The 25,820-nt window shown below is 48.4% G+C and overlaps 1 protein-coding gene, 1 long non-coding RNA gene, 1 other non-coding gene and 1 pseudogene across 13 annotated transcripts in view; 1 reads left to right on the plus strand and 3 right to left on the minus strand.

The window, feature by feature from the left end:
• Positions 1-1,735: 1,735 nt before the first annotated feature.
• LOC138440184 (uncharacterized) lies at positions 1,736-18,961 on the minus strand. 2 transcript variants are annotated; one of them, XR_011256963.1, is made up of 3 exons: positions 18,583-18,961; positions 12,000-12,120; positions 1,736-3,292 (listed from the first exon to the last, which is right to left on the minus strand). It is a non-coding gene; the product is annotated as an uncharacterized lncRNA (long non-coding RNA). The 2 variants fall into 2 exon arrangements; XR_011256962.1 differs by having other exon boundaries at positions 1,736-3,389; positions 18,583-18,944.
• Positions 12,522-12,594, minus strand: TRNAG-CCC (transfer RNA glycine (anticodon CCC)). The gene has a single exon. It is a non-coding gene; the product is annotated as a tRNA-Gly (tRNA).
• SMARCA4 (SWI/SNF related BAF chromatin remodeling complex subunit ATPase 4) overlaps positions 18,330-25,820 on the plus strand; it is a 90,961-nt gene continuing 83,470 nt past the window's right edge. For 4 of the 10 annotated variants that reach the window (XM_069589234.1, XM_069589235.1, XM_069589233.1 and 1 more), the window contains exon 1: positions 18,421-18,709. The gene's annotated coding sequence lies outside the window, so the exon portion shown is untranslated. Of the gene's footprint in view, positions 18,710-18,763; positions 19,156-25,820 lie in introns of those variants that run through there. The other 6 variants (XM_069589239.1, XM_069589242.1, XM_069589238.1 and 3 more) reach the window with 4 other exon arrangements.
• On the minus strand, positions 21,207-22,083 carry LOC138441731 (protein FAM204A pseudogene; annotated as a pseudogene).

Below are 25,820 nucleotides of genomic sequence, written 5' to 3' on the forward strand. Positions count from 1 at the left end.
TCACTGGAAGGATTGATGCTGAAGCTGAAGCTCCAATACTTTGGCCATCTGATGGGAAGAGTCAACTCATTGGAAAAGATCCTGATGCTGGGAAAGATTAAAGGCAAAATGAGAAGGGGGCTGGCAGAGGATGAGATGGTTGGATAGCATCACCGACTCAGTGGACATGAATTTGAGCAAACTCCAGGAGATAGTGAAGGACAGGGAAGCCTGGCGTGCTGAGTCCATGGGGCTGCAAAGAATCAGACATGACTTAGCGACTGAATAACATTAACAATTTTACATTTGTTTTCTACACCCATGAGTCTGTTTCTTTTATGTAAATAAGTTCATCTGTATCATTTTTTAAGATTCCACAATAAGTGATATCAGATATTTGTCTTTGTCTTAGTTCACTTACTATGATAATATCCAGGACCATCTATGTTGCTTCAAATGATATTATTTCATTTTTCTAGTTACTGAGTAGTATTCCTTTGTATATATATACCACGTTTATTTATTCATCTTTTGATGGACATTTACGTTGCTTCCATGTCTTGGCTATTGTGAACAGTGCTGCTATGAACAGTGGGGTACAGTTATCTTTTTGAATTAGTTTGCTCTGGATATATGCCCAGGATTGCAGGATTACATAGGAACTCTATTTTTAATTTTTTTTAAGGAACATCCATACTGTTCTCCATAGTGGCTGTAACCAACCTACATTCCCACCATTCCTCCCACCAGGAGGGTTCATTTTTCTCTGCGTCCACTCCAGCATTTATTATCTGTAGAATTTTTGACGATGGCCATTCTGACAGATGTGAGGTAATATCTCATTATAGTTTTGATCTGCATTCCTCTAAATAATTAGTGACATTGAACATCTTTTCATGTGCCTGTTGGCCATCCATCTGACTTCTTTGGAGAAACATCCATTTAGATCGTCTGCCCACGTTTTGATTGAGTTGCTTTTTTGATGTAGAGCTGCATGAACTATTCGTTTATTTTGGAAATTAATCCCTTGCTATTAGCATCATTTGCAAATATTTTCTCCCATGATGTGGACTGTCTCTTCATTTTGTTTATGGTTTCCTTTGCTGTGCAAAAGCTTTTAAGTTTAACTAGGTCCCATTTGTTCATTTTTGTTTTTATTTCCATTCATCTAGGAGATGGATCCAAAAAAATATTGCTGAGATTTATGTCAGAGTGTTCTGCCTAGGTTTTCCTCTTAGGAGTTTTATACTATCTGGCCTTATATTCAGGTCTTTAATTCATTGCAAGTTTATTTTTGATGTTAGACAGAACACAATTGATAGTTTATGCTAACTTAGTGACTCATGGTGGAGCCCTGGACTGTTTGTGCTAACTCGATGACTCAGGGTGGGTGCTGTTCGAGCCAGAAAGACCAACCACGTAATTAGATAGTTGGGCCTGGAGTCACAGGATATTAGCCTGACTTCCAAGGAGGGTAGGTGGGGACAGGGGCAGGAGACTGAGCCACTTGGGCAATGATCCGATCATCTAAGGATTCAATCAGTGACTCCTACCTAATGAAACCCCCGAAAAACTCTGGACACTGAAACCTGAGTGTGCCTTCTAGGTTGGCAATAATCTCTGTGAATATTGCGGATGGGTGTGTCTGGAGGATAAATGACTCCCTGAGGACATCAGAAACCTCTCGATGTTAACTCTCCAGTGTCACTGCCGCTGTCAGTGCTGGAGAAATATTTGCCATGTTTTTCTGTATAACCTATATATTTTATTGTTGTTTATCTTGCTTTTTTCATTACTGTCTTCTTTGGTGTTTGATGGATTTTTTTTTCCTAGTGGGCCATTTTCATTCCATATTCCCTTCTGTCTGTTGCTCGCCTTTCCTGCCATCTCTTGCCCGAGATCTCTTTTTAAAAAATATTTATTTATTTATTTGACTACACTGGATCTTAGTTGTGGCACATGGGATCTTTGTTGCAGCATGCAGGATTTTTTTTTAAATATAAAGTATTTTTAATTTTTAACATTTATTTGGCAGTCAGGTCTTAGCTTAGAGTCTTAGTGCACAGACTCTGCAGTCGTGGCCCGTGGGCTTAGTTGCTCCGTGGCATGTGGGATCATAATTCCCTAGGGATTGAATCTGTCCCCTCTGCAGTGGAAGCAGAGAGTCTTGGGACTGAACTCAAGTCCCCTGCATTGCAAGGTGGATTCTTAACCACTGAACTGACGGAATTCCCGAGATGCAGGATCTTTAGCTGTGGCACGGGAACTCCTGAGGCATGTGGGATCTAGTTCCCTGGCCAGGGATTGAACTTGGGCCCCCTCCATTGGGAGCTCAGAAGTCTTAGCCACTGAACTACCAGGGAATTCCCTCGATGTCTTTATAGCTTTTGACAGATGCCACCGGGAAATTGCCCCAGTCCTGGCACTGGTTTGACGGGGGTGAAACAGAATTATGCCTCTGTACTAGTCCCTGGGGGGAGTGGGACTGAGGGCAGGTCAGATGCACAACCGTGTGTTTTGAGAACATCCACATTGCTCCCCACTGGCCACCTGGGGGCAGCATGAGACCCACAGGTCAATGGACTGCCTCCCAGTCCCTTTGAGACCAATTCCAAGTTCAGGCTGTCCTCTGTGCTTCTGACAGATTGGCTGTAAATCAGAGGTACCTACGACCCCTTTGGGTTCAATTATTTTTCTAGAGCGGCTCACAGAACTCAGAGGAATATGTTACTTCCTAGATTACTGGCTTACTACAAAGGTTATGAAAGGATCTGAATCAACAGTTGGATGAACAGATGAACAAGGCGAGGTCCTGAACACAGGAGCTTCTGAGTTGGGGATGTGGCAATCTGGAAGCTCTCAGAACCGCATCCTTTTGGGTTTTTATGGAGGTTTCATCACATATGAAGTTCAGTACAGTTGCTCGTTCGTGTCTGACTCTTTGCGACCCCACGGACTGCAGCATGCCAGGCCTGTCTGTCCATCACCAACTCCCGGAGTTTACTCAAACTCATGTCCATTGAGTTGGTGACGCCATCCAACCATCTTTTAGGATTTGAAATAGCTCAACTGGAATTCCATCACCTCCTCTAGTTTCATTCATAGCGATGCTTCCTCAGGTCCACTTGACTTCGCATTCCATGACAAAAAGCCGAAGAAATGCCGCCATTGTTGGAACCAGCCTGGAACCTGTGGTGGAGCTTGGCTGGTCATCCAGGGTCTGCTGATGGGCCTCCTGGAGGGCCTTCTTCTCCTTGGTCAGCTTAGCTATGACTTCATCCAGGCCGGCCATCTCTTCTGTGAGGTTTTTAACCTAGAAGAGTTAAAAAAGAAGTGACCTCTGCAGCGGAGCAGCTTAGATGGATGGCAGTCTCTGCACAAAGAACCAGCAGGCCAGCTTTGAAGAAAACCTGGAGAGAGGGAAAGTCACAAATCATCCCCAGACTACAGGAGAGACAGACATGGCAGACGGTGCTTGGATCAGCTGAGAACTTGCCATACTGAACTTACTACCAAACTGAACTGGGTCCAATGCCTGACATGCAACAAAGTGAATCTACTGACCCCAGCTTGTGGAGAAGGTGAATACAGCATTTATTTGTAGAGCACTAAGCAAGGAGACAGAGAAGGCAATGGCACCCCACTCCAGTACTCTTGCCTGGAAAATCCCAGGGACGGGGGAGCCTAGTAGGCTGCAGTCCATGGGGTTGCTGAGTCAGACACAACTGAGACACTTCACTTTCACCTTTCACTTTCATGCATTGGAGAAGGAAATGGCAACCCACTCCAGTGTTCTTGCCTGGAGAATCCCAGGGACGGGGGAGCCTGGTGGGCTGCCAGCTATGGGGTTGCACAGAGTCGGACACGACTGAAGTGACTTAGCATCACATATGCAGGATGGAAGAAATCACTGGTAGATGGTGATGGATTCAAACTCCAGCGCTTCTCCCTTCCCTGGAGGCTGGTGGTGGGGTTAGGCACCAAAAGTTCCAACCTTCTCATCACAGGCTTGCTTCCCCGGACAACCAGCTCCCATGCTCGGGTACTTTCCAAAAGTCCTCATTAACATAAACTCAGGTGTGTAGAAAGGCACTTGTTACCACTGTCAAGACATCTTTATTGTTTTTACTGTCTAGGAAGTGCTGAGGGTTTTAGGAGCTCTGTGCCAGCAATGGGGATGAAGACCAAATATATTGCTCTTACTATTAATCACAATATCACGGAACACAATTTGAATGTAGAACTAATGAGCAATTCCAGATGAACAGGATGTGAGGGTGAGAGAGAGTGAGGTGGTGAGGAAGACACTGAGATGTTTGGCTTGAATACCTGGAGGGGTGGAGCTGCTGTGGATGGACAAACAAGGCTGTTATTATTGTGTTTCAATTTAATTTTGCACTTTTTTCCTGTGCCACATTGTGTGGCTTGTGGGATCCTTGTGCCTGGACCAGGGATTGAACCTGGGCTCTTGGCAGGGAAAGTGTGAAGTTCTAACCACTGGACTGCCAGGGAAATCCCTATTACTGGTTTTAAAATGTAAAATACTACCTTAAAAATAATGAAAAATCATTCATATTTTGGTCTTCCTTCTTATTCAGGAAACACCTTTCAAATTCTAAAGCAAAGGGTCCTATCCATGGCTCGTGCCAAACCCATGGACTGTAGCCCACCAGGCTCCTCTGTCCACGGGATTCTCCAGGCAAGGATACTGGACTGGTTGCCATTTCCTCCTCCAGGGGATCTTCCCGACCCAGGGATTGAACATGTATGTCCTCCATTGGCAGGGAGATTCTTTACCACTGAGCCGCCGGGGAAGCCCATTGGTAGCTCAGATGAATTAATTTATTTAAGGTTTGCTAAGCCCCTACTATACACCAGCAACTATTAATATTACAGACACATGGGACAAGTCAATGAACAGTTTGAAGGCCCTTGCTCTCATGGAGCTCAAATGATAGTGGGAGGGGTGGGGGAGCACAAAGGACAGAGGAGACGACAGTTGGCATAGTTAATATACTATTAAAAATTTTTTATATTTATTAAAAAATATTATCTATTTGGCTGCACTGGATCTTTGTTGCAGCATGTGGGATATAGTTTCCTGACAAGGGATCGAACCCAGTCCCCCTGCGTTGGGAGTGTGGAGTCTCGGTCACTGTACCACCAGAGAAGTCCCTAAATTTACTACTGACACAGTAAGTAAGGAAATCAGAGAGCGTGTTAGAAAGTGGTAAGTGCTACTGAGAAGTGGGGCTGGGAGAGCTAAGTGCTGACAGAGGGGCTGAAATCAATGCCCAAAACGGTGATCGGAGATGCTGAGACTGGAGTAAAAGTCTAACGGAACTGAGGGAGGGACTTCCCGGGCAGTCCAGTGGTTAAGAGGCCCTGCTTCCACTGCAGGGGGTGAAGGTTCAGTCCCTGGGGAACTAAGACCCATCGTGCAGCACACAGCAGCTAAAAATAAAAATTAAAAAAAATCAATACAGGAACTGAGGGAAGAACAAGGATTTCTGGAGAGAGATTGTTCCAAGCAGACAGACAGCAGGTGCAAAGACCCTCTGGCAGGACTGTGCCCAGCAGGCTGGAGGGATGGTGAGGAGGCCAGTGAGCCTGGAGAGCATGAGTGGTGGGGACTGGTGGAGTTGAGGGTACAGGGTCTTGTGGGCCACTGTCGGGACTTCAGCTGAGGTCAGTGTAGCAACTGAGGCTAATCCTTCTAGTCTAAGTAGATTCCAGAGGCTCTGATTGCAAGAAATGCTCTTTAAAAAAAAAAAAAACCACAAACATGGAGGATAATTTTGCTTTACAATGTTGTGTTGGCTTCTGCCATACAGCAACATGAATCAGCCATAAGTATACATATATCCCCTTCCGCTTGAATCGTCCCCCTACCCCACTCCACTTAGGTTGTCACAGAGCACCCAGTTGAGCTCCCTGTGCCCACAGAGCAACTTCTCACTAGCTATCTGTTTCACACATGGTAATGTATGTGTTTCAATACTACTCTCTTAATTCGTCCCCGCCTCTCCTTCCCCTGCTGTGCCCATAAGTCTGTTCTCTATGTCTGCATCTCTATTCCTGCCTTGCAAATAGGTTCATCAATGCCATTTAAGAAATGTTGTTTTTACCTTGCCCTAGTTGTGGTGCTGGAGAAGACTCTTGAGAGTCCCTTGAATAGCAAGGAGATCAAACCAGTCAGCCTTAAAGGAGATCAGTCCTGAATATTCATTGGAAAGACTGATGCTGGAGCTGAAGCTCCAATACTCTGGCCACCTGATGAGAAGAGCCAACTCATTGGAAAAGACCCTGATGCTGGGAAAGATTGTGGGCAGGAGCAGCAGGAGGCAACAGAGGGTGAGATGATTGGATGGCAAACAATGTACAGATTTGTCCTACTGAGTGAAGCAAGTCAGAGGAGAAGTATCCATGGCACGTGTTATACATGGAGTCTAAAAAGAAGTGACACAAATGAGCTTATTTACAGAAAGAGACTCACAGACTTAAGAGAATGAACTTATAGTTGTGGGGGGCAGGGCAAAGACTGGGGGGAAGGGATAATTAGGGAGTCTGGGATGGACATGTACACAGTGCTATATTCAAAACGGAAAACCAATAAGAACCTACTGTACCGCACACGGCTCTGCTCTGTGTCCTGTGGTAGCCTGGGTGGGAACGGAGGCTGGGGGAGAATGGATGCATGTATATGCATGGCTGAGTCCCTCTGCTGAAACCCAACCTGAAACTATCACAACACTGTTGATCGGCTATACTGCAATACAAAATAGAAAGTTGAAAAAAAAAAAAAAAAAAAGGACCTAGTGAGAAGTCCCAGGAGAAAATCCAGAGGAACCCAAGATAGTGAAGCCCTTCCCAAGGAGAAGCAGCTCGGCTGACGCCCCACCCCGCCATGCCTTTCCCAGGGGCCCCCTGCTGACAGCTGCTGATGCACAGGTCATGTTGGAGGAGGCCCGGCTTGGGCAGGGCAGAGATGGGCTTTGTCTCTCCAGTTCACTGTTGGACAACCTGTTCTACCACAGTCTGGCGGATGCCACGCCCCGGCATAATCTGCACTGCATAATGAGGTCAGTGGAAGAAAGCAAGAAGATGGCGTGGGAGAGGCAAAGAGGAGGCAGATGGAGGGGGGCCAGGTGAGAGGGCCACCTGGTTCTGGCACACCTAGGCTGGCTTTATAATGTCTCTGCCTTTTAATACGCTGTCTAGGTTGGTCATAGCTGTTCTTCCAAGGAGCAGGTGTATGTGTATGTCCTGGTGTTCACCTGTTTCTACTCTGTTTTGGTGACTGATGGCTAATGTTATGTGTCAACTTGACTGGGCTGTGGTGCCCAGTCATGTGGTCAAACGCTAACCTGGATGTTCCTGGGAGGGTGTTTTTGGATGAGAGTCACATTTAAATCAATAGACTCTGAGCAAAGCAGATTGCCCTTCATAATGCAGGTGGGTCTCGCATGATCAGTTGAAGGTATGACTACATCAAAAGACTCACTCCCCCAAGCAAAAGGGGATTCTGCTGGCAGATTGCCTTGGGGGTGGAACTGCAGCATCAGCTCTTTCTGGGTCTCCGGACTGACGACCCATCTTGCAGATGCTGGATTTGCCAGTTTCCTTAATCATCTGGGCTTCCCGGTGGCTCAGTGGTTAAGAATCTGCCTGTCATTGCAGGAGAGGTGGGTTTCCATCCTGGGTCAGGAAGATCCCCTGGAGGAAGAAATGGCAACCCACTCCAATCTCTCTTGCCTGGGAAATCCCATGGACAGAGGAGAATAGTGGGTTACAGTCCATGGGGTTGCAAAAGAGTCAGACATGACTGAGCGTGCATGCTCCTTCTCTTTGATCACCTGAGCCAATCTTGTATTAGTCTGCTCAGGCTGCCGTACCAACATATCATAAACTAGGTGGCCTCAAAAACAGAAAACATTTTTTTTCACAGTTCTAGATGCTGAGACATCCCAAGATCAAGGTGCCAGTAAATTCAGTTTCTAGAGAGGGCTCCCTTCCTGGCTTGTAGATGGCCACCTTCTTGCTGTATGCTCACATGGCAGACTTAGAGATGGAGATGGAGGGAGAGGGGAGAGACAGAGAATAAGATTGTTCTCTGGTGTCTTTTCTTCTGTGTGTGCACGTTCAGCTGCTATGTTGTGTCCAACTCATTGTGACTCCGTGGACTGTAGCCCGCCAGGCTCCTCAGTCCATGGAATCCTCCAGGCAAGAATACTGGAATGGGTTGCTATTTCCTTCTCCAGGGGAATCTTCCTGACCCAGGAATTGAACCTCTGTCTCTTGCATTTTCTGAACTGGCAGGTAGATTCTTTACCACTGAGCCACCTGAGACAGAAAGAATAAGATTGTTGTCTGGTGTCTGCCCTTGCAAGCACACCTGTCACATCAGAGCCCCACTCTCATAACCTCATTTAACCTTAATCACTTCCTTCTAGGCCCTCCTCCAAATACAGTCACAGTAGGAGTAACAGCTTCACCATGTGGATTTTGGGGAACACAATTCAGTTCACATCAAATCTCTTTCAGTCCATGTACACAGCCTGTTGGCTCTGTTTCTCTGGGGAACCTGGACTACAGAGGTGAGATGAGATCTTCTAAATAAACCAACCCAAGCTCTCTCCATCACAGACCACTGAGCACAGGTGATGCTGGCCTCTAGGGTGCCCCTTCCCTCTCTGGCTCTGTGTGTCACCTGTAGGCAGCTGGCTCCTGCCCCACCGCTAGCCTGCACTTGCTTTTGCTCCCATCACTGGCAGCAGTGGTTAAGGGTATGGCTACCAGAGTCCATCTACCTGGCTGTGACCAGGCCAGCCTGTAAGGACAGTGTTGACCTTGGGTAGATTATTAACCTTTTCCCTGCCTCAGTTCCCACTGTAACATGGGGGCAATGGTAGGACATGCAGCGAGGGTCATGTACATATATAGATATGGATGTATAGGTTTTAGATGAACAGACTTTAGTTTTCAAAGATTTATTTGGCTATGTCAGGTCTTAGCTACGTCACGTGGGATCCTTCACTGTGGTGCCTTGACTCTCAAGTTGTGGCGCGTGGGCTCAGTAGCTGGGGTGCAAGCACCAGGGATCGAACTCACATCCCCTGCACTGCAAGGGGGATTCTCAACCACTGGACCACCAGGGAAGTCTCCAGACTTTATTTTTTAGAGCAGCTTTAGGTTGACAAAAAATTGAGCAAATAGTATACAGTTCCCATATATCTGCTCTCCCCATCAACCCTCTATCCCATCGTTTCCAGTTTCCCTTATTATTAACATCTTGCATTAATGTGAAACACTTGCTACAACTGAAGTTGGTTAAAACTGAATCAACATGGATCCACTACTACTGGCTAAAGTCCATGGTTCACAGTAGGGCTTACGCGTATTGCTGCATATTCCATTTTTTAAAAATAGGCTTTAATTTTTAGGGCAGTTTTAGGTTCACAGCTAAACTGAGCAGAAAGTGCAGAAAGAAGAGTACAAGTTCCTTATAGCCCCTGCCCCCCTCACATGCACAGCCTCCCCCACTGTCAACAGCCCCCACCAGAGTGGTACATTTGCTGCAATTGCTATACCTGCCTTGACACACCACCATTAGCCACAGTTTATATTAGGGAAAACCCTGCATTGTACATATTATGGGTTTGGACAAATGACATGTACCCATCCCTGACTGTATCATGTAGAATGGTTTCACTACCTCTCTCTCAGCCCCAACCCCAGGGGAAGGGTCTTCTTTTACATTCTCTGGTTTTGTCTCTTCCAGAATTGTCATCGAATTAGAATCACACAGTATATAGCTATTACAGACTGGCTTCTTTCCCTCAGAAATACACAATTAAGGTTCCTCCATATCTCCCCCCCACCCCCGCTATTTTTTGGCCATGCTGCAAGGCATGCAGAATCTTAGTTTCCAGACCAGGGATCGAAACCACGCCCCCTGCAGTGGAAGTATGGTTGTGGGAAGTGGGAAATAGGCTGCCTGGTTTGATCTTATTTCTCTGTAGTGCTGACATTCCATTGTCTGGATTTATCACGGTTTGTTTATCCAGTCATTTATTGAGGGGCATCTTGGCTGCCTACAAATTTTTGCAATTATGAATAAAGCAGCTAGAAACACTCGTGTGTAGGTTTCTGTGTGGCTAAGTTTTTAATACATTTGGGTAAATACCTTGGAGCAGGATTGCGAGATGATAAGAGTATATTTAGCTTTTCCTTTTATTTACTTAATTTTTGGCTGTGCTGGGTCTTTGTTGCTGCATGGGCATTTTCTAGTTGCAGCAGGTGGGGGCTACTCTCTAATTGCAGTGTGCGGGCCTCTCATTGCGGCAGCATTGAGGAGCACAGGCTCTAGGGTTTGCGGGCTTCAGTAGTTGTGGCACTTAGGCTTAGTTGCTCTGCAGTGTGTAGAATCTTCCTGGACCAGGGATCGATCCCGTGTACCCCGCATTGGCAGAAGGATTCATAACCACTTGTGCTCCAGGCAAGTCCAAGGATATGTTTGGTTTTGTAGGAAATTGCCAAAGTCTTCCAAGGTGGTGGTACCAACTTGCATTCCCACTACATTTAAATTTACAGATTCCCAGCTTAGAATAGCAGCTGGCACCCAAGAACTGCTATGCAAGTGTTAGCTGTTGTTGCTCATATTAATTTCTGGTCCTTCAACGGTGGCTTGGCTTGCTAAGCTCATCATTTTAACACCTTTGAAAAAGGATTCCCTCCTGTGTCTCTATTTTTGCCAGCAGAGGAAGGGTATCTAACCAGTCTGGGGTGGGGATGAAGCTAAATCTAAGCCAAGTCCTCACATAAGATGCCAGGGAGGGAGGCAGAGAGATGGCGTTCAAGCTGGGGTTGTTGCTCAGTCACTCAGTTGTGTCTGACCCTTTGCGACCCCATGGACTGCAGCACACCAGGCTTCCCTGCTCACTGTCTCCCAGAGTTTGCTCAAACTCATGTTCATTGAGTTGATGATGTCATCCGACCATCTCATCCTCTGTCGCCCCCTTCTCCTCCTGCTCTTAGAGACTAGAACAGGACAAAAGGGGACCTGCATTAGGTGTGCAGGGCTGCGTTCCCAAGCAGGTAGAGGAAGATTTGCAGTGGGGACTGGGGTGGGCAGTAGAGGGTGGAGCCTTGTGGGCCTGCTACTTCACAAAGCCAGGGCCATTCAGGGCTTATTTAAAGTAAGCAGGTGCGGACTCCCCTGGTGGTCCAGTGGTTAAGAATCCACCTTCCAATGCAGGGGACATGCTTGCAATGCCAGTTCTCTGGTCCTGGCCCCAGGTCTGCTGAGCAGATGCTCTGTGGGTGGGGGCCCCGTGCCTGTCCATAGGTCCTTAAGAAGATCCTGACAGACACACTAGTAGTGTGTCTTCTAGTACACGTTTACATCTACAGTTTTAAAATATGGTCACGTTGAATTAATCACATGGCTACACTAGTTGTAAATTACTCACCAGACTCACCCTTGCCTTTCCTATTGGTAGGCAGGTGGGATAAGTATCTGAGTCTGTGGATACGTGCCACTGAAATGATTGCTCCATCACCTGTTCACAGACCGTACAGATGGCAAGGCTCACGTAGGGCACTTTCTTTTTTTGGCTGCACTGAAAGACTTGCAAAATTGTAGTTCCCCGACTAGGGATTGAGCTCGTGCCCTCAGCAATGAAAGCGCGGCACCCTCGCCACCGGGCCAGTAGGGAATTTTCATTCCGCGGGCGCTTTCTATTTGTCTTTGGGTGGGAGCTTTGCTGCTGTGCGCGGGCTTTCTCTAGTGGCGGTGCACAGGCTTCTCATTGCAGTGGCTTCTCTTGCGGCTCATGGGCTCTGGAGCGCACAGGCTTAGTTGTCCTGAGGCGTGTGGGATCTTCCCAGACCAGGGATTGAATCTATGTGCCCTGCACTGGCAGGCAGACGCTTAACCACTGGATCACCAGGGAAGCCCCCTGGACATGTTCTACGAAAAAAATTTCTAGAGCTCCACCAGATAGGGTCTCAGAACTTACAGAAAGTTCTCCAGGCTTGTGTTTTGAACTAATCTCCTCTTGGTGATTCATCACACAGGTTAATGTTTCTTTGTTTTTTTAGAATAGAAACCTCCATGGGGGCAGAGGCGTTGCACAGTACCTGAAAATAAATCAAGCAATGGGTTAAATCACTTTTATTGAATTGTCTCCTAAACAAAAATCACTTACATTGAACTCCTTCCCAGCTGGCCCAGTGGTGAACAAACTGCCTGCCGATGCAGGAGATGCAAGAGACTTGGGTTCTATCTCTGGGTCGGGAAGATGTTCTAGAGAAGGAAATGGCAGCCCAGTCCAGTATTTTTGCCTGAAAGATTCCACTGACAGAGGAGCATGGGGAGCTACAGTCCATAGGGTCACAAAGAGTCAGATACGACTGAGCATGCATGCACACACAAACACCTCCAACAAGACTGTAGCTCCCAGAAGGCAAGACTGCTTTCCTTTTGTTTTTTAAAATTTATTTAGCTGCACCAGGTCTTAGTTGCAGCACGTGGGATCTAGTTCTCTGACCAGGGATCGAACCTGGGCCTCCTGCATTGGGAGCTCAGAGTCCTAACCACTGGACCACCAGGGAAGTCCCCTCCTTCAAATTTTCTTCCAGCAACTAAGGTATGATTACCACAGAGAAGGGATTCAAAATGTTGTAAGATGTATCTTCTTCAACTTGCTCATCTGTTCATTTGCCCAGATTTGCAGAAGTACCAGAAGTCAGGTGAAGGTAAATAAGTGGATGTGATACACAGTTCGTGGCATAAAGCTGAGGGCAGAGAGTTCTGCAGACTGCAGAATATGGTGCATTGTTTCTCCAGATGCTGACGGAGGGTGATGCCGTTAGAGTTAGGCTGTCCCCTCTTACTGATTGCACTGGGAAGGAGGGGAAGCTGCAATTACTGAGTGCACTGACCAGATCTCACAGCGGCTCCCGTTGACTCTGCAGGGTAAATACCCAGGAAGGCCACAGAGAGTGCAATTACACACACACTCACACAAGAGCAGGAGAGACCAAACAACCCAAACAAATATGGCAGGCCACGGAGGTCTTTTGTTTTTTTCCTTTACATTTTTCAAGCAACAATAAAGTAATTTCTTTTGCTCAGTTTACTGCATAACAATTTCTACCCAAGCCACTACACAAGAATCTTTTTAAAAATTAATTTTTATTGGATTATAGTTGATTTACAATGTTGTGTTAGTTTCATGTGTATAATGAAGTTTCAACTATACATATACATAGATCCACTCTTTTTTAATTCTTTTCCTATATAGGTCATTATAGAGTATGAGTATAGAGTATTACAGAATTTCCTGTGCTATAGAGTAGGCTCTTGTTAGTTACCTATCTTATAGTACTGGGGATATGTCAATCCCAATCTCCTAATTTATCCTTTCCCTCCCCTTTCCCGCTTGGTAATCGTAAGTGTGTTTTCTACATCTGTGACTATGTATGGATGGAGCCTATTTCCCTTGTAAATGTTATCCTAAGCTTCTCCTTTCCTTCTCTGGATAGAAGTTTCAACACATCTGAGAAAATGCAAGTGATCTGCAGCTTTGCTTCATTTGTTATTTAGTCCCTAAGTTGCTCAGTTATGTCTGATTCTTTGCGACCCCATGGACAGTAGCCCACCAGGCTCCTCTGTCCATGGAATTCTCCAGGCATGAATACTGGAGTGGGTTGCCATTTCCTTCTCCAAAGGATCTTCCTGACTGACCCAGGGATCGAACCTGCGTCTCCTACATTACGGGCAGATTCTTTACCACTGAGCCACCAGGGAAGCCCCCCAAATAAGACATACCTATAAAACACCTATAAAACTATGAAAAATGTGGGTAGTTTCCACCTGTAGTTGCAGAAAGTGACATAATTTGCTGCAAGTGTAACACGATATTCTTGATCATCTGCTGAGCTGATTTAAAACTTGGGCTTCCAGCTAAAAGAAATCTATTGCCCTGGGTTTGTAATGTGGAAGGATGGCTTCTTGTTTTCTGCACAGCACATCTCATTGCTTGACTTGGGGAAACAGTTTTCTTGTAATGCCCATTTTTCAGGGCAGTAGGTCATGTTTGAGGAATAAACATATGTTTGGTTAATAAATTAGCAGTTTTATGCCTAAGTAAGATCTGAAGAGATATTCAAAAGAGTATTTCCTAAAGGGAGTCAACCCTGGATAGTCACTGGAAGGACTGATGCTGAAGCTGAAGTTTCAATACTCTGGCCACCTGACGCAAACAACAGACTGATTGGAAAAGACCTCGATGCTGGGAAAGATTGAGGGCAGGAAAAGAAGGGGGCGACAGAGGATGAGACGGTTAGATAGCATCACCGACTCGACATGAATGTTAGCAAACTCTGGGGGACAGTCAGGACAGGGGAGCCTGGGGCGCTGCAGCCCATGATGCTGCAGAGTCAGGCACGACTGAGCATGAACAGCAGCAGCACTTTACTGCAGCAGCTGAAGAGTACGCATTTCACATTTTCACCCACTGGATGTGGTGAGCATTTTATTTCAAGACCTTGATGTTGAGTCAAAAGAGATTAGTCCATTTTCTCTGTAACGGTTCATCTTGTGGATCTGTTTGGCTGGGTCATGGCACCCAGCCATTTGGTTAAACACTAGTTTCTATGTTGCTGTGGAGACTTTTATCAAAATGTGATTCATGTTTAAATCAGAGTCACGATGTTGAGTCAAACCGTGGACCTTCCATCATGTGGATGGGCCTCATCCAGTCATATATAAGGCAAAAACTGAGGATTCCCAGAGAGGAAGGTCTCAAGACTGTGGCACAGAAACCTTGCCCGAATTTCCAGCCTACTGCCCTGTGGGACTCAAGCTCAACCCTGCAGCATCCTCTCTTCCCTGAATTCCTAGCCATTGGCCTGCCCTACAGATCAAACTTCAGACTTGTCAGATCCTACAAGCCCTGGATGCTGGGAAAGATTGAAAGTCAAATGAGAAGGGGGCAGCAGAGACTGAGATGGTTGGAAGGCATCATCGACTCAATGGACATGAGTTTGTGCAAACTCTGTTAGACAGTGAAGGACAGGGAAGCCTGCTGTGCTACATTCCATGGAGTCACAAGGAGTCAGACATGACTGAGCGACTGATCAACAACAGTCATGTGAGCCAGTTCCTTAAAATAAACATCTTTCTCATTTATCTATATAAATATATATTAATATATATATGTGTGTATGTTCTCTTTCTCTCCATACGTATATATACTTCATTTCTCCAGTGCAACAGAATCAATAGGATGTATGTATGTATGTGTGTGTGTGTATATCTGGGATTTCCCAGGTGGCTCAAGTGGTAAAGAACTCACCTGCCAGTGCAGGAGATGCAGGTTTGATCCCTGGGTCAGGAAGATCCCCTGGAGAAGGAGATGACAACCCACTCCAGTATTTTTGCCTGGAGAATCCCATGCACAGAGGAGCCTGGTGAGCTACAGTCCATGGGGTCGCAGAGTCAGACATGACTGAGTGACTGAGCATGTGTGAATGTATATGTATATCCAACATCCTATTGATTCTGTGTCTCTAGAGAACTCTGACACATCCTGTGAGCCACGTGGGAAGCTCCTAGCTAATAGAGCCACAGATACCAGAGGGTGTAGATGTGAATGCAGACTCTGAGACTGCTAAGACCAACTGGGAATTGTATTGTTGCCGTGTGGGGAGTGATGCTGCAAACATCTGGACTGCTACACTCCTCTTTGCATCCTTGCACAGCACAGCTTCCTCATGCCCCTATCTGGCCCTGTCCTGCCCACTGGGGAAGGCGGGAGGGGCAGCTATCATTGTAATAGGCAGCATACGGGAAGACTGACCGAGACCTGGACACAGGAGATGAGGGTTGGAGCCTAAAGCTCTGACTTCACGCTAGGCATCTCCCTAGTGGCATTTGAGATGCCACGGGTGTGATACTGAGGTCTCAACAAGCATCCCATAAACTCTGATTTTGTGAGAGGCAGCGTGGGCCACCGGAGAGTGCTCCTTCAGCCTCTTTTCCATGCACCAGTCACTAGGCGCTGTGCTAGGTGCTGAAGACAGACACAAAGCTTATGTTCCAGCGTGCAGGGTGAGTGCAATGGAGAAAAGTCACCTGGGGATGTAGGAGGTTGCATCTGTAACATTACAGAGATTCTCTGGGAGACACAGCTATGCAGGGGTCAGATGCACATGCGCAAAGGCCCTGGGGCAGGAATGTGCCAGGTGTGAAGAATATTAAGAATTGCCAACAAAGCCCTGCCCTCCCTGGCTACTGCAGACCTCCCCCCAGAGCCACAAGAGCTGTCCTCTGTTCCCACGCTCCTTTCCTTCTTCAGGGTCTCTGCACATCTTGTTTCCTCCGCTGAGAGCACTCCTCCTTTGGGTCTTGGCATATGGAGAGTTTGACCTGACTTCTCATTCCCAGGAAGACCCCATATTATGATCTCACCAACCCCGGGGCTTTTCTTCCAATGCACTTAGATTTTCCTGTCAAGTATTACTAGTGTGATTGGTGGGGGAGATCGTTAGCTGAACTCATGGACTGTTTGCTCCAAGGGCCAGAACCCTGCCTGCTCAGTGCATCACCGCACGACTAAGACCAGCTCAGCGCTTCTGGGTATTTTGGCCGGGTCAGGTCTTAGTTGCAGCATGCAAGATCTTTTGTTGCAGGGCACGGAATCTTTAGTTGTGGCTCTTGGGGTTGTTTGCTCTGCAGCATGTGGGATCTTATTTGCCCAACCAGGGATCAAACCTGCCTGCGTCCCCTGCATTGCAAGGCAGATTTTTTCTTTTTTTAAATTTATTTTTAATTGGAGGATAATTGCTTTACAATGTTGTATTATCTTTTGTGCAAGGCGGATTCTTAACCACTTCATCACCAGGGAAGTCTTCTGCTCAGCGTTTAAGATGCTGAAGGCACTTTAGAAATATTGCTTGAATGAATGAGACAGGCCGAAGTCTAGACCTCACTTGCCCATTTCCTGTCCGTTACCCAACGTCACAAGCTAAGTCACCGAGAGCTTCTCCATGGCCTGTTTTCATGGATGCCTCATAACCAACCCTGTGGAGATGAGTGGTGTCACTGTTTTCACTTTACAGGTGAAGAAACAGAAGTGTAAACTTCTGTAAACTTGCCTGGCATCCCCCAGGTACTAAGGAGAGTCAGGTTTTCAATGCAGGTCTTTTTGGCTTCAGGCCAAGATATTAGCTGCTGCTTTATGCTCTAAGGGCCTCACCTTGGGCTTGGAAAGGCCCAAAGTGCTGGTGATACACACTCCATAGAAGCTAATATATTTTCAATTAAAAAAGAATATTTTTAAGGTGTCTAGTGTGTTGCAGAGGGTGGCCCCACACTAGATATTGGGTATTCTTCACTAGGGACTAAAATTGACAACACTGCGCCACTTAAATTGAGGTTAGGGAGACAGATACTAAAGGGGTTACCCAAGAAATGTGAAAGAAAAGGAGGTGGTGATCAAAGAGGGGGCAAGGCCAGGGGAGGTGATGAGTCAGCTGAGACCTGAAAAATGAGGGGGAAGGCCTGAGAGAAGCAGGGGTAGGGAGTCACAGGCTCCGGGACTTGGCCCTGGGAACCGTTTGTCCAGTTGTGGGGCTAGAAACAACGAATACAGACTCAAGAGATACTCTCAAAATTTAAGAGATGAAGCCTCCTACAGTCTCTGGGCCTTCACACTTGGAACAAAGCTCTCTCTCTCTCACTGCTTTTATGTCTTGACTCAAATGTCTTCGCAGAGAGGCTTTCCCTAGCTGCCCCATTTAAAACTTCCCCGACCCTTCACGTGTCCATTTCAACACAGTGTATTTTACTTAAGTTTTCTTGCCTCGCGCCTGCCTCTCCCACTAAACCATGAGCGCCACAGAGGCTGAGATTTCTCTTCGGTACTACAGTACCTCAGTGTGGGGCAGGTCAATAGATTATCTGCTAAACTAATAGCCCTAGGTAAGTTGTGCGGAAAAGATAGCCACGGTCTTTGCGTAACAGGCTTTGCCGAACGGGCACCGCCATCATCCGAACATCGACCTGCACTTGGCCCAGGGGCCGGCTCTGCTCATCCCCGGCCCCAGCCTGTCCGCCTCCTGCCTTCATGCACGACCTTGGAAGCCTCACTTCTGAGTCTCAGGGGCCCTCGGCCACGCTTTCCCCGCAGACCTCTCCACCACCCACCCCATCCCCCAACCTCCCGCTGCCACCTCCACCTCCACTACCGCCGCAGTGCCGCCTGCTCTGCGCATGCTCGGCGGCTTTGAGACGCGCGGCGTGCGGGAACGGAGACCACCGCGCGCAGGCGCATGACCGTCCCACACAGAGTCGGGAGGCGCGTCGGGCGCTCTAGCTCTCTCTGGCCCCACCCACCTCTCCCAGACAACCCCGGCGAGACGCGCACGCGCCCTAGGAGCGGAAGGGCGGGCGGGCACGCGCACGAGGACGGGCCAGCAGCGGAAGCGAGTGGGAGTTCGTGGTGGGGGGAGGGGAGGTGGCGAGTGCGCGCGCAGCGGGGGCGCGGGCAGCGTGGGGGGGCGGCTGAGGCAGGCGGGCGCGCGCGCGAGGCTTACCCTCGCTCGGCGGCTGCGGCGGCTGCTTCTTTGTTTCGTGAGGAGAAGCGAGAAGCCCATTCTGCCCCCGGCCCCGCGTGGAGGGGCGGGGGCGGCGCCGGGAAGGCGACGACGCCGGCGACTCCCGGTAAGGAACGCGGGTCGCGGGGGGAGCGCGGCGCGGGGCTTGGGAGGACGGTTTGAATGGAGCCGGGGCGCCGAGGGGGGAGGGGGCCGCCGGCGCCCGGAGCCGGGCCGGGGTACGGCGGCGCCCGAGGGTCAAGAAGCCTGACCGGCACCGCGCGCGCGGGGAAGGCCACAGGCAGCGAGGCCTCGGCGACTACAGTATCCGCGGGACGGCGGGGTGGGGGCCCGGGCCGCGTGGAGGCCGCGCGCCCCCCGCGCGCGCTCTCGCCGGGGTCGCTGGACAAAGCGCGTCGCCCCGTCGGCGGTCCAGGGGCCCACATCCCGGTGTCCGCCGGGGCTGCAACAATAGCCAGACGTCCGGGCTTTTCTGGTTACGTTCTAACGGGTCCGACTCGAATGTTGCCTTTTGGCGAGCCTGCAGTCGGAGCTCAGTAGGAAAAACCCCAGGTGTGTCCAGCGTCGCCCGGACACGAACATTAGCAGCCCCCCTGGGTTAGCCGACCTGAATGGTTATTTTTTTAAAAGTCACGTCGTTTTAGATTTTCAAGGAAAGGTAAATAACTCTGCTAACCCCTTGCAAGTAGTGACTTGAGAACGTTTGCCCTGAAGCCGGGGGTCGGCAGCAGTGGGGAAGGACGGAGAGAAGTGTTTGCCGTTAAAAGCATTGTTTAGTTTTGCATCCTTACCCCTTTCTGCCAATCGATTTTCCAGATTAAGGTTTTTATTTAAAACGCGAATCTTTCAGGAGAAGGTATTTTGTGAAGGTCTTGAAGACACTAGTCTTGATATTTTCCCCCCCTAGTGAATCATTGGGGAAAGTAGGGAATAAGCAGTGAGAGCCACTTCCTAAGAATTTGAAACAAGTTTTCACTTTTAAATGACAGGCCTGATTCAAGTTTGACTCCTGGCTGTTGCTGGTCACTTCGCTGTGACAGGAGGCAAATAGCTTAATCTTTTGGAACTTCTCAGTGTCCTCATATGTGAAATGAGAATAATGGCACAGATGGAGCCGGTGAAAGCCTGTAAAATGGTTCCTGTCAAGAGGGAAGCACTATCGTTGTTGTTCAGTCCAGTCTCTTCCATTCTTGTTCAACACATACTTGTTGAGCCCCAGCTGGGTGTTTGGTAGTTGGAGGTTGGGTGCCCAGAGCAGCCTGTTCAGTCTTGTAGGGGAACAGGTGGTAAGTGTGGGAACAACTAGAGGCCTGTCATGTGTGAGGAGCACAGCAGATTGGTGCCAGTGGTGGGAACCAGAGATCAGGTAGCTGCATGGAAGAGGGGGCTTTTACTCAGGGTTAGGGAGGACCCCCAGGTTGTGTTGGACCCCTTGGGACCAGTCATTGCTCCCCTCTGCTGCTTTTGCACATGGTCATCTTGATCCTTTCTTGTGTTAGGAGTTACCCCTGTTTGTAATTACACATCTCTTCTCCAAGGGCCATCAGAGCTGTCTGTGTAATCTCTTTTAGTGTACCCTGGCCCAGTGTGTAGTAGGCCCTTAGGGAACATTTGTGGATGAAGGAGGAGGGTACTCTTGAGGATTGAGTAGCCCTGTGTGTGAAGTGCTTGGCCCAGGACTTGAGGGCGAGTTGCAGACAATAAATATTAGTTGCTGGCGCTGTGTTTTGCTTTCTTTTTTAATTTTTTTCTAAAGCTTTCCAGGCCATTTTCCCCAAACCTCATTCCCTCAACAGTAAGGGTGTGGGGTAGTAGTTAATAGGAGGTGGTGTTATGGAGTGCTAGTTCTGGAATTAGACCTCCTGGATTCACAGTCAGCTCTAAATTCTAGTTTGACCTCAAGCAGGACACTTACCAGTAGGTCCCCCAACTTGAGAAACAGATAAGACAGTGGTGCCAGCTCAAAGAATTGTTGTGAGGGTTGGAAAGATAGTATGGGAAGTGGTTTAACACTCTCTAGAGTCTGGCATGTAATGAGCTCTCAATTTTTCGGAGGTGGTTTTGTTCATACGTATGTATTTGTAAATTAACTGTTCAGAAAACTGAAAACATGAGTCATTCTGTATCCCAGAAACCCCAGGTTTGATGTGCTGGTTATATACATTTTCCTAATTTTCTTTAAACTCAATACATATACGATTATGAAAATAATAAGTGTTCCTCCTCATGCCACTTGAAATCATTTGTGCCCAACCCTTCAGGGGGCTTCCCAGGTGGCGCAGTGGTAAAGAATCCCCCTGCCAACGCAAGAGACCTAGGAGACATGGATTCGGGACCTGGAGGAGGGCTTGGCAGCCCACTCCAGTGTTCTTGCTTGGAGAATCCCATTGACAGAGGAGCCTGGTGGGCTATAGTCCATGGGGTCACAGAGTCGGACGTGATTGAGCGCACACGCCAGCCCTTCAGGAGATGTTGATTTTGCAGGTGTTTTTTGGGGGGGTGTTCATCATGGGGTGACCTCATCATAGCTTTGGTGCAGGGCAGTGCAGTGGTTCCAGACTTCCTGTCAGTGAAAAGCACTCCAACATAAACACGTATTTTTTTTTTTTTTTTGATAATCAACTCCCAGATTTTATGCTGATTTTTTCTATTTCCATCAATTTTCTGACATAGTTAACATAAGCAGGAAAATCTTTTGTAGTAAATTGACCAACTGAAGACTCGAGTGAAGCCTCAAAGGTCTTGAAGAACTCTGGCAAGTCACATATATCCCATGTTGCTTTTGGTTTCCCACCTCTTCTTTGCTTCAAATCCCCAGGCAAGTTTCTTCTTTTTTCGTGCAACCTGTGAATTTTCAGCCTCCTTTTGGCTTTCACAAAGTTGTGGCAGGCAATAGCTTTGGCAATTTTTACACCAAGCTCTCGAGTGGCTAGCTGGTTGCTGAGTTCCTCGGCCTTCTCAATGTTCCACTCTTCCACAGCTTGGTCTATCCTCTTTTCAAGTCCCGACTTTTCAACTTTTTTCCTTTTAACAGGGGGGTCAAATCTCTCATTGACTCCAAAATACTGGGTAAGCTCCTTCCACTGGGTTTCACTTGAAGACTGTTCACTATGAGATTCTTCTTCATTCTTCAATTTACCTTTTCTGGAGCGTTTTCTTTTTTTCTTTTCGGATCTAGAAGCTGAAGTTTTCTGTTCAGAATGCTTTTTATGCAATTCTTGAAATTTATTCCACATATTTAAGGGGATTCCAGAGGGACACTCTTCATATGCATTTATATTTGCTTCTGCTTCAGTGTTTGGTCCATCTGTAGGAATATCTACGATCTCTGTCTTTTTAAAGGTCCCATCTTCTTCACCCTCTTGTAAGTTAAGTTCAGAGCTCTCTAATGTGGTATCATCGTCAGAATTCAATTCAACATCACTTTCATTTAGGCCAGGAGGTAGCAGCCCACTCCACATCTTTTCAGTCCGGACGGAGGCGCCCGGCAGCCATCTTAAGACCTGCCCGTATTTATTTTTTTAAAACACATAATTTATTTATACACCTTTGCCTCTCTTGTGGGTCCTCAAAACATTGGGAGGTAACCGTAGACCAGCTCTCCGTCCCCACTGTTTATCAGATGTGGGAGAGTGGGAGGGACTCTGTGTATTGGGTGAATATCCCTTGAGAACGTTCTGCCAGTGAAGAAACTGAGGTCCAGGCATATTTCACCAGGGCCTCTGGGGTTGAACATCCAAGTCTGACTCCTGGGTTGGCCAGTTTCCCTTTTGGTGCCTCCAAGACATGGGGTGAGTCCTCAGACATGGCGACTGGTTTTGGCCAGCTCATCAGGGCTGCCGTGGCTCGGAGGGCATTCAGATTGACCCTAGACAGAGCACAACGCCCATGGCGCCCCCTGGAGTTGTGCGGGAAGTGGCCCACCCCTGCATTCCCCGTTCACATAGGGAACAGGCATGCACCTGCTGTGAACCTGGTGCTGTTGGGGGCTGGGGGCTCAGCCAGGAACAGGCAGACAAGGACCCTGTCCTCATTCACTCGTGCCCATCTCCTTACTTGCGAAGAGGGCTGGTCCAGTAATAGTACCCAACTTCTACGATTGTTGCAAGGACCAAACAACAGCAAAATGATGGATGACCAATGTTAAGTGCTTAGGAAAGAGCCTGACACACAAGAGTAGACAGTTTGTCACTGTTGTTATTTATTAGGATCCCAACAACATCCTAGCGGGTTAAGATACAGAATAGATTTTTGCCCCATTGCAGTAGTTCCATATGTTTTCGAAGTGGTAGGAAAGGAATTGGTGCCTCCATTCTGTCCTTAATAATTTAAAAATGCTGTGCTTTGCAGTTTCACCATACGGCACTGGAAAGAGGGAAGTGTGTTAGGTGGCTTGGATTTTGAAAAATGTAAAAGTTCGTTTTCCCTTTCACATATCTCCTCGTAACTGGATTGGAACACTGGAGAATCAGAGTTTTTTTTTTTTAAAAGAATGCACAAAACCTACTCTAAAAGGGAAGTAACAGCGGTCGAATATTGGTGAGGGGAGAGGTCTGAGGGTGAATCTGTGAGAACTGAGTTGAGATCATGTGAACTCTTATCTTCCAGGTGTCATCCCTAAGAAGCAGGAAGCTCATGGGTGTGATCAGTGATATCTTCGTGTTTGCTCTTGTGTGCTTAGTCATCAGTTGTGTCCAACTCTTTGTGACCCCGATAGACTATAGCCTGCCAGGCGCCTCTGTCCATGGAATTTCCCAGGCAAGAATACTGGAGTAGGTTGCCATTTCCTACTCCAGGGGATCTTTCCAACCCAGGGATCGAACCCCCATCTCCTGTGTCTCCTGAATTGCAGGCAGATTCTTTCCTTGCTGAGCCATTGGGGAAGTTTTTCAGGATATGGATTTGATGGGCATGAGAAAGTGGGCCTCTGCTCATCTTCCTGAGTGGGAAGGGGCCTGGAGCTGCCTCCAGGCAAAGCTGGGTTTCTTGGGGGATTCCGTTTCCCACAGCAGAGGGAAGGGAAGGGTTGTAGTCAGTTCCCCTCAGGGAATGGGCTTTGTTGTCCTGGCCCCTTGCTGAAAGCCAAGACTGGTTTCCAGAGCTTGGTTTTGGGGCTCCGTTACTTTGCCTAAGGGCCATGTATTCATTTTTGTGTGTGGACACTTGTAACCCGGGAGCAGTCTTGAGTTTCGCTCACTGTGAAGTCTGCCAGCTCCTAGAGTGTGATAAAGAGGAAAGGCTTTCCCAGTGAGGACCTGCTCCAGAGCCCGGGGGATTGTACTCAGTATTTTGGCATAGCCTGTAGGGGAAAAGAATCTGAAAAGGGTTATGTACATATATCACTGTGTTGTACACGTGAAGCTAACACATGGTCAGTCAACTAGACTGCAATTTAAAAAAGCGAGGATGGGCTTTAAAATGGCTCCCTGGGGTGGGGTAAGTTCTCCTTTCACTGGCGAGTTGCGCCTCGCTGGTTCAGGAAGCAGGTGGCTGTGTGGCAGTTGCTGCCTCACCTGGTACCGTGCGAGACGGGAGGGGGCAGGGTTTGCCCCAAAAGCCTCAGGATAGTTGGAGGGAGGGTGTCTCTAGTGCCCATGGCTACACTGATGCGCACGGGGCTCCTCCGTGCGCCGTGGGAGCTGCTACTGCTCCTGATGAACTCCGAGCGCACGTTGGACCCCAGCCAGGACTCCTGGCGCCTCCTTGGAATAGCCCCTGGAGGCTCTTGCCTCGGGAGTGCTCCCTCTGCTGCACTTTGTGCTCCTCTGGACTCTCCTCCTCCTGTGTCTTCTGTTCCTCAGCCGGCATCAGAGTCAGACAGGCTTGAGGCAGGCAGGACTGTCTTCCCACGTGACTTTGGGCAAACAGCCTCTTGGAGCATAAACCCCCTGTTTCACCCCAAGCGGATGTGAGTTGAGACCAAAATGCAGCCTGGCTGGGCTTTGCTAAGCCTGGTTCCAGGGCTGGTTGCCCCCAGGGAAGGGACACTTTTTGTATTTCTTTTTTTGATAATTCTATTTATTTATGGCTGTGCTGAGTCTTCATTGCTTCTCATCTTATTTCTCCAGTTGCAATAAGCAAGGGGCGACTCTTTAGTTGCAGTGCTCGGACTTCTCATTGCTGTGGCGTCCCGTGTTGCGGAGCACAGGCTTCAGGTGTGTGGGGTTAAGTAGTTGCGGCACGATGGGCTCTAGCGCACTGGCTCAGGGGTTGTGGCGCACAGGGTTAGTTCCTCTGTGGCATGTGGGATCTTCCCAGGCCAGGGATGGAACCCATGTCTCCTGCATTGGCAGGTGGATTCTTGAGCCACCAGGAAAGCCCCTTATATTTCAAATGGCATGGCACGTGCTAGCTGAGGCCCTTCCGGTCACTTTGGTCCTCCCTGTCTCCTCTTTTTCTCTCACTCTCACATCCATTCCATCTGCCGGTTCAGAAAAATCTTCTAAAACCACCGTCAGACCATGTCACTGCCTTACCTGGAGTATACCAGTGGTTTCCCATTGCACCTTGGGTGGACTTCTGCTTCCTCACTACTGCCCTCGAGGCCTGTGATCTGTGCTCTTCCCCCATCTCTGGTCTCATCTGCGGCCTCTCCCTTCTCGCCTGCTCGTCTCCTTCAGGGTCCCACCCCAGGGCCTTTGTACTTACTGATCCTCTGCCTGCCCACAGCCACCGGCTCCCATCGCACTCCAGATTTCTGCTCAGATGTGTCCCCGTCGCTGAGACTCCCAGGCCACCGTGATTGGAAGCGCGCCTCCCGTCAGCTTGACTGGTGACCCTGCTTGATTGTGCATAGCTCCTCCAGCCACTAGCAGTGTGTCCTGTTCATCTGTGTCACTCAGTTGTCGGTTCCACCAGGCAGAGACTTTGTTCTCTGCTGCATGCCCAGTCCCTGGAACCCAGCTCAGGGCGAGTTTGTTCTCCCCAGGTGTTTGGAGGTGGCTGGAGGGCCTGTCACAGCACGGCCACACTTGCACTTTGTGTGTCCCTGTTGTAGGGGAATTTCTCTCCAGCATCTCCAGGAGTCGCAGCTAATGCTCAGTGTGAGTACAGAGCAGGCCTCACAGCACGCTCCGTGGTGGTCTTGCTGTGCATCCAGTGGGGCTCAGTCAGCCTTAACAGAGGAGAGGAGGAGAGTCTGCCCAGGTTTCAGAGGCAGAGCAGGGTCAGGACTGAAGCTGAAGCTCCAGTACTTTGGCCACCTGATGCAAAGAGCT

This window comes from Ovis canadensis, chromosome 5 (assembly GCF_042477335.2).
Source record: "Ovis canadensis isolate MfBH-ARS-UI-01 breed Bighorn chromosome 5, ARS-UI_OviCan_v2, whole genome shotgun sequence".
In the NCBI taxonomy this organism is placed as follows: Eukaryota; Metazoa; Chordata; class Mammalia; order Artiodactyla; family Bovidae; genus Ovis; species Ovis canadensis.